Below are 12,324 nucleotides of genomic sequence, written 5' to 3'. Positions count from 1 at the left end.
GGGTACAGTGCCTGTGGATTGGCATACCAGGGTAGTGGTTTCCATTTTCAAAAAAAGGGGATCAGAGGGTGTGCGGCAATTATCGGGCTATCACACTGTTCAGCTTCCCTGGGAAAGTTTACTCCAGGGTGCTGGAAAGGAGGCCCCAACTGACTGTCAAACTCCAGATTCAGGAGGACCAGCTCTTCACCCTTACAGGGCTGCTGAAGGGGTCATTGGGGTTTGCCCATCCAGTCTACATGTTTTTTGTGGACTCAGAGAAAGCGTACAACTGCGTTCTTCAGGGGGTCTTCTGGGGGGTATTGTGGGATTACAGGGTAAGAGGTTGTTGATACAAGCCATCCAATAAGGTATGACCAAAGTGAGAGCTGTGTCCACATACTCGACGTGAAGTCAAACACGTTCTCAGTGAGTGTTGGCTTCCGCCAGGGAAGTCCCTTGTCACAGATTCTGTTTGTGACATTTATGGCCAGAATCTCAATGCAGAGCCGAGGGGAGGAAGGGGTCTGGTTTGGGGACCTCAGAATTACATTTCTGCTTTTTACAGATGATGTGGTTCTGTTGGCTTCAGCACATGGTGACCTCCAGCACGCACTGGGGCAGTTTGCAGCGATGTGCGAGATGAGAGTCAGCACCTCCAAATCTGAGGCCATGTTTCCCTGCTTGAAAACAGTGGATTGCCCCCTCTGGGCTGGGACAGAGCTACAGCCCCAAGCAAAGGAGTTCAGGTATCTCAGGGTCTTGTTCATGTGTGAGGGTAAAATGGAGCCTGAGATGAATAGGCAGTTTAGCATGGCATCTGCAGTGATGTGGGCACTGTGTTTGATTGTCGTGGTGAAGAGGGAGCTGAGCCAGAAGGCAAAGGTTTCGATTTACTGGTCCGTCTATGTCCCAACTCTCATGAGCTCTGGGTGATGACTGAAAGAATGAGATTGTGGATACAAGCAGCCAAATTAAGTTTCCTCCAGAGGGTGGCTGGCTCAGCCTTAGAGATAGGGTGAGGAGCTCAGACATCCAGAGTAGAGCTCGGAGTAGAGCCGCAGCTCCTTCATGTCAAAAAGGGTCAGCTGAGGTGGTTCAGGCATCTGATCAGGATGCCTCCTGGTCGCCTGCCATTAGGGGTGTTCTGGGCATCTCCAGCTAGTAGGAGGACTTGGGGTAGACCCAGAATATGCTGGACCGATTGTATATGTCATCTGGCCTAGGAATGCCTTGGGATCCCCCAGGAGGAGCTGCAAAGTAACGCTGGGGTAAGGGACATCTGGGGTACTTTGCTCAGCCTGTTGCCCCCGCGACCCAGACGCAGCAAAGTGGATAAAAAATGGATGGATGGATGGATGGATGGTAGGGGTGTAACGGTACACAAAAATCTCGGTTCGGTACACAAGTCACGGTTTGTTTTTTTTCGGTACAGTAATGGAAAAAATAGACAACTATTAAATATCTTTTACTTATTGGTAACCTTATTAAAACATACCACCACAGCAGTTAACTCTTTTTACACAATTTTTGAATGAAACAAATATATATAAAATCCTGCTTTTTCACATTGTTTGAATGAAAATAGAAATATAAAAGTGAAAAATAAAATCCTGCTGTTTTTTTAACACATTTTTTGAATGAAAAATATAAATATACATTTCTGCTTTAACAGTTTTACTCAGTTAAAATAAAAAGTATAGTGCAGCTGGTCAGCTTTAAAGCCTGCTCAGATTCAGTTTTACTAGGAACTTACTTAGCTTTCCCACTTTGTTAAAGTGCAGTAAACAAAACATGCTTATATCTAAAGTGCAGCTTAAACAATTTTACTCAACTCCAGTGGCGTTGATTATTTCTTTAGCGCGATGGTCAGGGAAATGCTCTTTCTTTTTAAACGACGACGATATCGTAGTTTGCACCAGATTGCTTTTTCTAGTCGTGCCGGTTAACGTTCAAACTCGGGTGGTGTCGCTTTAGATGCGTTAGCATGTTAGACATGTTTCCAAGTACATACCCGACCGCTGTTCTGCAGTGTCGGCACACTGCTTTTGTCTTGTCAACTTGTTTATTTCCATCTTCGTATTTTACCTGAAACCAAAGTGTTCCCAAACAGAGGACTTAAGGTTTGCGGGTGGGTCTTCAGGTTCGTCAGGCTCACTTGCCATGTTGTCAAAATGCGAGAATGCGCTGCACAAAGTGAAAGCGGAGATTTACGGGACTCGGTCCGTCACTCAATTATGTCCGTCGGGGAACTAGATATTTTAAATGGTTGGGCTCGCAAAAACGGAATTAAAATAAAATAAAATAATATTCTGCGCCCAATAATTCGGTACAGGGTCGTGCCGAACCGAAAGTCGCGTACCGAACGGTTCGACACAAATACATGTACCGTTACGGCCCTAATGGATGGATGGATGGATGGAAGTATACATTGATTTTTTTTTTTTTTTTTTTTTTAAAACAGAGAACTGTATTCTGGTCAGGGTATAAAAGCCTCTGAAGCAGCATTTTACATGAAGTTGCTCCTCATTGTTTAACTTGTTTCTGAAACCTGATGCCGCCTAACCTTCATAAGTGCTTCAATATTACTGTAGGTGCCTTGTTATGGCGGCAACGTTAGGTCATGCAACCGCAGTGTAGTTTGTTTATAGCCTTCTATGATCATGAAAGCAGTGTTTATTTATGGAAATTATCTTGTTGAACAAAACATTTAAGTATCATAAATGAGTGTTTGCCACAGAGCTTACTTTTGGCAATAATCCAAAATCCAATAGAAAAACCATAGGCTTTTTGACGCTGGAACCAGTGTGAGCTAACTTTCGTGTCGGCCTACAGAAAAACGTCATACCTGGGGCATTTTATTCACCATTTGATATTATCACATGGGTAAATAATGAAAATTTTAAAAAGTAAATAAAGGACTACCTTACAAAGTCAGAGCCGGTATCGAACGGACCCATCTTTAATGTTACAACTGTGCTTTTCCAACTCTGCTGTGAAAAGGGCCTGTTGTATCTACAACAATCCGGAGTCAACTGAAAGGACCGGAAGTTCAATTAACCCTTAACAAGTGTAGAGTCCAATCAACTGCTTCAGTGTAGAAACCTCACCCATCCCTCTTTGACATCAACCAACTCAAAGATGCCCAAACTAATACCATGCAACACCGGAAATTTTGCTGTGACATTTACTGACATGCTCGAGCTTGAAACTGAAACAGTAACGCTTTGCTGGAAGCAGATAATAAGTTTCCATCTCTAGAAATACCACATTCGGCAGGTCAAGTGTGTGTGTGTTAACAAGTGAGAAGTACACTGTCCTTGGACTGGACTTTCTGGCCAGTCATTCTTGAAAGTAAATGTCAGCTTTACACTAATTTACACCCACACCACAGGTGAAACTCCTGGGACAGTATTCTCATTTCCTGCTCTAATTTAGTCATCCTCATCATCGGGGACCGGTCACATGGACACACAGGTCTGGAGAATACTTCTCAAACATTTCATTAAATCAGTTAGTCATAATGACAGGAAAGCTAATAATGCATCTTATTGCTTTGCATCAGTCATATTAACACATCAGCTGCAACAGTAGCTTGTGTACAGATACAGCAGATGCTGCTGGTTTTTACTATGCTGCTCATGTTGAATCCACCTCAGGATTTTAGAGAGTCTCTGGTGTGTTTGCTGGCAGAGGTCCACAGCCTACAGTGAGATACAGTATTCTGCAGGCCATCCTCTGCACCATCAACTGTGGCTTATAGAGTTATTTTAGCAGCAGTGTTAGTCACTATCAGCCAAAATGAGATGATGGGATGAACAAAAACCCTTGCTGTATTTGTGCTTCTACAGTATGGATGAACACTGAGGACCGTTTTGTGATTTTTAAGTGGATCAAAGGATCATAATACTGCCCTTTTAACCACGTGAAACAGATTATGGTTGGTCGTCACAGAAGATCAATTGGAAAGGCAATAAACATGGAGTAGGGGAAAAACAGAGGTCAGACAGCACTCTCTATTGATCAATAGGGAGTACTGCAACGGAGGGACAGGAATATTCACTGCACGACTTTACAGTCGAACATGAGGGGTCCTGGTAGCAACCTGCTGTTGAAATGTGTTCATTTAGGAGCCTTGAATCAACCAACATAATAGAGAAATTCACCAGTTACAACAACCAACATCACTGATATCTTACAGGGCAAAATTTACAGGACTAACAGGACAAACACAACAAGTGTGGTAGCATGAGGACTAATCCATAATAATGATTACACCGTGGATCACAGTGCCCCCCGTAGGCTCATCTTGCAGTACTGTGAGTGAGTGTACATGCACAGCAGAGCTCAACACTGCACTGCAGCACATAGCCAACTCAGAGCAACACCACAGGACTGCACAGCTCAGTGCTGCTCTGATAAGAGAGCGCACCCTTCAGATATAATCACGTGTCTAAATAGACAGGAGGAAACTAATCCCATGTGAACATGAACACTAAAATTTGTATTTAATTATTGCCGACACTATGTACAGAATGGACAGTCAATGGACAAAAACTACAGTTTTGATAAGCAATTATGGAAGCTATTTATCAAGCAACAATGACAAACATTTGCTAATTCCATCTTGTCAGATGTACAGATTTTTTTTTCTGACATTTTATTGACTAAACAATTCATCAACAACTAACTGAGGGATGAATTTGTAGAAGAGAATATGCAGTGTACTCCCTTGGTCAGGCTAGGTAGCTATGTTTAAACCCATGGGACCATGGATGGATTACTAAAAGGGCCTCCCAAGCACAGGCCCAGGGGCCTTATGTTTCAGGACCACTTAAATTAACACATACCGACAAGACTCAAAATTACCACAAAGAGACACAAAAAGACCACAGAGATTTAAAACAACCACAAAGAGACACAAAATGGTCTCAAAGGCACACAACATGACCAAAAAAAGGCACGTACTTAGGCATGCAGACATGTTCAAGACGACCTGCTGAAGTGAAGACAGGTGATTTTAGTGACTTTGAATGTGGCATGGTTGTTGGTGCCAGACGGGCTGCTCTGAGTATTTCACAAACTGCTGATCTACTGGGATTTTCACACACAACCATCTCTAGGGTTTACAGACGATGGTCTGGGAAAGAGAAAATATCCAGTGAGCAGCAGTTCTCTGGACAATAATGCCTTGTTGATGCCAGAGGTCAGAGGAGAATGGCCAGACTGGGTCAAGATGATAGAAAGGCAACCGTAACTCAAATAACCACTCATTACAACCAAGGTATGCAGAAGACCATCTCTGCAAAAAACAACAGGCAGCTAACAACAGGAAACTGAGGCTACAATTCACATAGGCTCACCAAAATTGGACAACTGAAGTTTGGAAAAACGTTGCCTGGTTTGATGAGTCTGGATTTCTGGGTCAGGGTCAAAATTTGGCTCAAACAACATGAAAGCATGGATCCATCCTGCCTTGTATCAAGAGTTCAGGCTGCTGGTGGTGGTGTAATGGTGTGGGGGATATTTACTTGGCACAGGTTGGGCCCCTTAGTACCAACTGAGCATGGTTGAAACACCACAGCCTACCTGAGTATTGTTGCTGACCGTGTCCATCCCTTTATGACCACAGTGTACCCATCTTCTGATGGCTACTTCCAGCAGGATAACGCACCATGTCACAAAGCTCAAATCATCTCAAACTGGTTTCTTGAACATGACAATGAGTTCACTGTACTCCAATGGCCTCCACAGTCACCAGATCTCAATCCAATAGAGCGACTTTGGGATGTGGTGGAACAGGAGATTCACATCATGGATGTGCAGCCCACAAGTCTGCAGCAACTGCGTGATGCAATCATGTCAATATGGACCAAAATCTCTGAGGAATGTTTCCAGCACCTTGTTGAATCTATGCCACAAAGAATTAACGCAGTTCTGAGGGCAAAAGGGGTCCAACCTGGATCAAGACAGACTTAGCTTGCTAAACAGGTCCACATCTTTACAGGAGGTGAGAATTTTAACTAATATCTATTAAGAGCATGATGTAATCCAATACAACACCACAAACTACATACTCATAAATGAACAAAAAGTTAAAATCAACACCTCTCTGACAGAGACCAGCTTATTTTCAATGTAATAAAGTTCACTAAACTAATATTTGCTGCATTAATTGTACTGTATTTAGGGTAGCTCTTGGTATTTTGTACACTCTCAGTAAGTGTAATGTCTGGTGGATTTTTTGTGGTAATCTTTCCCCTACTAACACTTGGCTAGTAGAGCGTGAAGGGAGGATAGAGCAGGTTAGCTCAGAGACCTGAAATGCTCCTTCAGAAAGATTTCTCTCCCTGTCTCTCTGCGTCGCTCTCCCTCTCTCTGTTGGCGCCGCACCAGCAGAGAGAGCACTGATTGGGAAAGCCATATGGCAGGTAACAAACCAAGGGCAGGCTTCATGTCCACACTGTGCTGCGGCTCAGGCAACCTGCCACCTCATCTAAAGGGCTCATCTGATTTGGCTCTGTATTCTAGGGTATGTATCTGTATGTATGTATCTCTATGTGTAAAGTATGTAGACCAGAGCTCAGTGTAAATATGCCACGAGTGTTACTGACGCTGCACCATCACCAGCTTGCTGGTGTGAACAGCAGTTCAGAGTAGTCTCAAAGCCGCAGAGTCAGCAGTGAATTTCACCGTCACACCAGCTGGGAATGACAATGGCCTTAGGCAGATTGACAATCGCTGCTGTTGTGTACAGCGGATCTGTCAAAGCACAGCACAGCCGTGTGTAGGCAAAGCAACACTTTGTTCTCAACTGGCTGTTTAAAGGAGGCTCGCCTAATGATTGTAACAATTACATAACTGCCTCTTTCACTGTGAGGAAGAGATGTGATGAGTCTGCAGCATTTCTTCATTAGAGTCACAAAAATAGCTCCTCAATTGAAATGCCTCATCTTTGTAAATCATTAAGGTGAATCTCTGACCACAAATAACAGAAGCTGCCATCTGTGAAGTGTGAAGTACAGCAGCTGCAGGTTCAGTCGTGCAGGCAAAGTGTTACTAAAAACACTATTTGTATCGCTGGAGGAACACTGGCACTATTTCATCAATCAAAGTGTCCAACAAACTACTGTCAGTGTTGAAAGATCTCTGGAGAACAACACAAAGAGGAAAAAATAGCTCTGAGTGACTCAGAGTGTGATGCCCAAAATATTAAGTGGAGCATTTTTCCACATACTGTAGTGCCTGACCAATGAATGAACATTCAGAGGATAAACATGAAGAGGAAGCTGAGCGTGCTACTCAAAACATGGAGCTGCAACAGCTGAGGGGCAGACTTTATATCCAGTTTACTTCTGCCATCTAGTGGTGACATAGTGTATGTCACTTCTACATACAGCAAAGCTAGTGATAACTCTTGGGTGCTGACTGATGGGCAGAAATTCTACAAAGGGGATTAATAAATTGAATTATTTATTACTGCACAGCTGTCTCTATATATCATCTTTTGTCATTTCTTATTAGCAGTTGTTTACCTACTGTATGCCATCAGAAAAACCCTTGACTGCTCTCAGACTTTGCCTCAGGAGCCCTGGTGTTAAAATAGGGCTGATTAACAAAAAGGTAAAAAAAAAAAACAGAAAAAGTGTATAATGTTTTGGTTTCATGTTTTTATGGTAAGAAAGGTACTATTTTTGGTGACATGATATTTATGAATCTCTTTCTTTCAGCTCAATAATACCAAAAAATCTGAGATGTTATCATTTAGAGTCAATAATGTAGAGAACCAGTGTTTCTCACCAACCCAGTCGCCAGAAAAAAATGTTGGCATTGCATTTTTCTGCAAACCTGGTACATATGTTAAAACTTTACATTTAGTTGTTTTAATTTTCATCTTTATGTTGTGACAAGGCTGTGGTTAAGGTCAGAAAAATGGCCTAAAATACCCGGATTTATCGCAACAAATGCCCTGAACTATCATTTAAAAACATACACTTTTAATGGTCTTGAACAGTTGTCTGTCGCCATCTTCTACTTTGCAGCCATCTCACCTAAGTGTCATAGCATCCACCAGCCCCTCCTCACCCTGATGAGAAGCTCAGCTCACATACATGTACTCTGATCTGCATAATATGTATGAAACCTACAAATGTAGCATTTGCAGAAACACACAATGCCAACATTTTATCCTGGTGACTGGTCTGTTTTCACAGCACTAAACTACAATTAGGGTATGGGATGTGAGGATAAAGGAATGTTATGAGAAAGGTTAAAAGGGGACAGGAGGGGGGAAAAGATTTATTACCTTAATCCTGAGCTGACACACACAGTGAGAGACGATGTGGACACGAAGGTTGTCTGATCAGGGCACAGGATCACTGCAGACATCAGATGGACAGTTTTATGTGTGCTGAGGGCTGGTGTTCAATCACCATCAATCTAACACATTCAATGCTTTTTAAAACCCAAACAATAGGACAGGTTTTGTTTTCATGAATGAACCATATGGTGGATGTTTTAATCCGTTCACTAAAAAATGTAATTACATTAATTTAAATGAAGCACACCAAGTTTTAGACTGGCTGCTTGTCAAAATCAACTTGCACATTTGTCCTCAAGTTCAGATACTCTAAGTGCTCCTCAAATTGGGATACGCTTACCCCTAGGGGTACTTTTGAGTACTGCAGGGGCTACGTGAGTTGGGTTTTTTTTATGATCATTTAAAAAATATTAGTCATGCATAATTCCCGGCATAATTATATCTCTAAATTGTACGTGCAATTTACCACAAGACGCAGTTCAATGCAAATACAATGCCATCTTAATGTGACAAAAAATTGGGTTTGCTGCAAATTTAGTGACAGATGCTAAACATCTGAAACATCAGTTTCAAAGGGGTTAATAGTTTGAGAACTACTGAGATAGATAACTTGCATTTCTTGCGTTTAAAAAATCTGACTTTATGACTGTGCGATGTTGGACTTCACATAAATACTAACCAGGGACATATTTTCAATCATTCAAACAATCAATTTATTTGTCACATGAAATCATGAGAGTATGATTTCAGTGAAATGCAATATGACGGTTCCTCAAATTTGTGCAAAACAGTGTTATAAATTTTTGATATCCCTATAATTAGACCCTTGAAAAGCAATGGCTTCCCTGGAAACAGAGAGGGACAATATATTTATATTATATCAATATCACATGACATGAGACTGGATATTGTCTTAAATTTTGGAAATTGTCTTTTCCTGGATTTAAAGGCTTCATTACAGTAAAATAATGTATTTTTCTGAACCTACCAGACTATTCTAGCTGTTCTATTATTTATCTTTACGCACTTAGTCATTATATCCACATTACTGATGATTATTTATCCATAATTTCACTGTGTAAATTTTTGTGAAAGCATCAATAGCCCACCCTTCAACTGTTCAAACTGTTGCAATATAAAATAGAGGTATTTGATCAAAAATATAATCAGATTTTTTCCATATCACCCAGCCCTTCCTAGAAAAACAAAAAACTAAATGCTTCAGGAAATATCAGCTGTAATGCTAAGTCTTATTCATAAGCTACAAATAAGATAAATAGCTTTGGGGCTAAAACGTGCAAAATTGTGACCTATATTGTTTCATAAGTATATTTATTAGATTTCCTGAACTGTTGTTTTTTTCTCTTAGCCTTTTGAACTTATCTGACCAGGCCTGTGTTCATGTTGGTGTGGAGCTGACCTCAATGGTGAAAACAGGTAAGAGTTAAAAAGGCAAAGAGGGAGAATTAAGAGAAGAAAGGAAATGGAACAGGAAGTGCAGGGGAGGAGGAGGCCGGAGGCTGGTGTCAGTCCCCCTGAGTCCCATTCCCTTCCCCTTGCTCCTCCCTCCTCTCATTCCTCATCTCCTCTCCTGCTCCGTCCCTTTTCCTCTGTGTATTTTTCTTCCCATGATTCCTTACACATGGCTTCCTCTGACCCCTTCATTAAAAGAATTATTCCATCCTCCTCTCAGCTCCACTCATCTTTTCCTCACAGGTGGCGAACCAACATTGCAAAACACCTCCATTCACACATCGTCCCTCTGCGGTCAGAGCCTCGGAAACTTGTTAATCTGTCACTGGAGCAAATTTCTGAAATATTTGATTCAGTTTAATTACATCAAAGCAAAATACGAGAATATCTGGCTTTACTGTTTCAACCTCTGAAACCTCAGAATACTGGAATACCCTCTGTGGACCGTTAGAGTAATTACAAGGTATAACCAGAGTCAAAACAGACAGTGACTCCCCTCCTGACACCCAGCGACTCCTCACTTTGTCCCAATCTGTTCCCTTAGATGTACAGCCCGCCTCCTTCCACCTGTCTCCTATTCTTCCTTTCTAATCAGGCGTCGCTGCCAATCAATTTGATCGCCATGACAACACTTTGCATGACGCCCCCTCCACCACTGCCGCTACCCACCCTTATAAACAAAAACAAAACAAAACACACAAAAAAAGAAGCTAAATTCCGACAGCTCAGGATTGATGAAGGGGAGTCCTGTCAAAGGCCAGAGATTAGATTAGGACTGACGCACGCACTCACGCACACACACACACACACACACACACGCACACACACAAACACACATACACACATAGACCACAACAGAGCTCAGAGGCAGCAGGTGCTTTTGGTTAAACCTTAATTACATGATCTCTGATTTTTCTAATTGATATGGTAATGACTATGTAATTAATGCAAAAGCAGAAATACCAGCAGCTCTCCTAATGAATGGATTTATTTGATTAGATATCCTCCTGCATATTTATGGATGCTGGTATACAGAGGACGGTGAGACATATAAAACGGTTGTTTGTGGTTGTTGTCACAGTGTTGCCACCGCTGGCATGTGACAGAATTTGACATACGAACCCAATTGATGCTGCCTGCAACAAATCATGCTGAGAAAAATATTGTAACTAAAAGAGATGCTGTATGTTCGCTGTCTCTTATAGTCAAAATTATTCTAGTGAAGAACACTGGAGCTCAGGGGAGAGGAAAGATTTGCTCTTTTACAAGTAGGTGGCGCTATGGGGCTGCCTCAGACACACAGGAGCCACAGTTTGCATGAATGATCATGAGCAGCACTGATGCACCCACTGAAATTTGAAAATTACAAAAAAGTTGCCATTAAAAGTCTGAAGATAAATTTTGGTTTGAAGACAACTCACATCTGTTTAAAGCAGCGATAAAAAGCTGCAACGCATCTGCAGAGACACACACACATACACGCGCATGCACGCACGCAGAGCTATAACTTCATTGGCAAAGGGTCAACTGTGACAACTAGATGTGACCCAGCTGCAATTACTCTCTGCCTCCACAGCACTCGCAGGGAGGGAGGAGGACGGATATTTGTGGAGAGACTCCAGTATGATAAGTCACCTTCTGGGGATGAGAAATCATTTCTCCCCGCTTGCACCAAAACGTCCTCTAATGTGTGTCTCCATATGTCTTCTCCTCTTCTCCTGTGAGGTATCTGGAGGGATATTTCGTGAGGAAGTCAAGTGAAAGCACATGTGGGCCTTGACCAAGTGTGTAGAGCAGAGACCTCAGGCCTCCTCCACCTTTCACTTAGCCATAACCGCACCACCCAGACAGTGCTCTGACAGCTGATCTGGACACTGCTGTACCTGTCTCTCCTGTTCAGTCTATAGGTTTGCAAAGGAGAGGGAAGAGAAATCCAATAACAGACAAGACTGACAGCTACGGCACCGGCTGATGTGTGGTAATGGTTTCGGAGATTTTTAGGGTTAGCCTACTTCAACAGCATTAATAGCAGTCCATCGGAAAGACTGGTTATTTGCCACTTAGGTAAGATGGAGGGCTTTCACTGCAAGAGAGGGTGAAAGATTTGTTTGAGGGAACACATATGAAACAGGAGGTTTGGGGCTCCTCTGTTTGGAAATTGTGTGCATCAAACACTTAATTTCTTGCATTCTGATGAATTTTAATGCACCAGTTTGTGCGTTTTCTGCATCAATTCATGGTGTAAATGTCTATTTTTGTCAAAAGTATTCAGCTACTTTCATGTTTTTACTGTGGAGCACAAATGCAAATGTTCTGAATATTAACAAGGGATGTGTCCCCTTTGTCCCCCATGAAATATAAGCCTATGATTACAAGGGTGTTTTTGATGGGGCTTTGAGTAACAGATCAACAGCACATCATCACCTATGACAAGGGTCATGTATTTTGGTTTCTATCTGGAGTGGATGTCCATTTAGAGACATCAAATGCCTCCACTTTCAGGAAATAAGGACTCCCCTGCTGTCTAGACCATTCTACAAAAATCTAATTAA

Source organism: Epinephelus lanceolatus, chromosome 9 (assembly GCF_041903045.1).
Source record: "Epinephelus lanceolatus isolate andai-2023 chromosome 9, ASM4190304v1, whole genome shotgun sequence".
NCBI classification, from domain to species: domain Eukaryota; kingdom Metazoa; phylum Chordata; class Actinopteri; order Perciformes; family Serranidae; genus Epinephelus; species Epinephelus lanceolatus.
Note: the sequence above shows the minus strand (reverse complement) of the source record.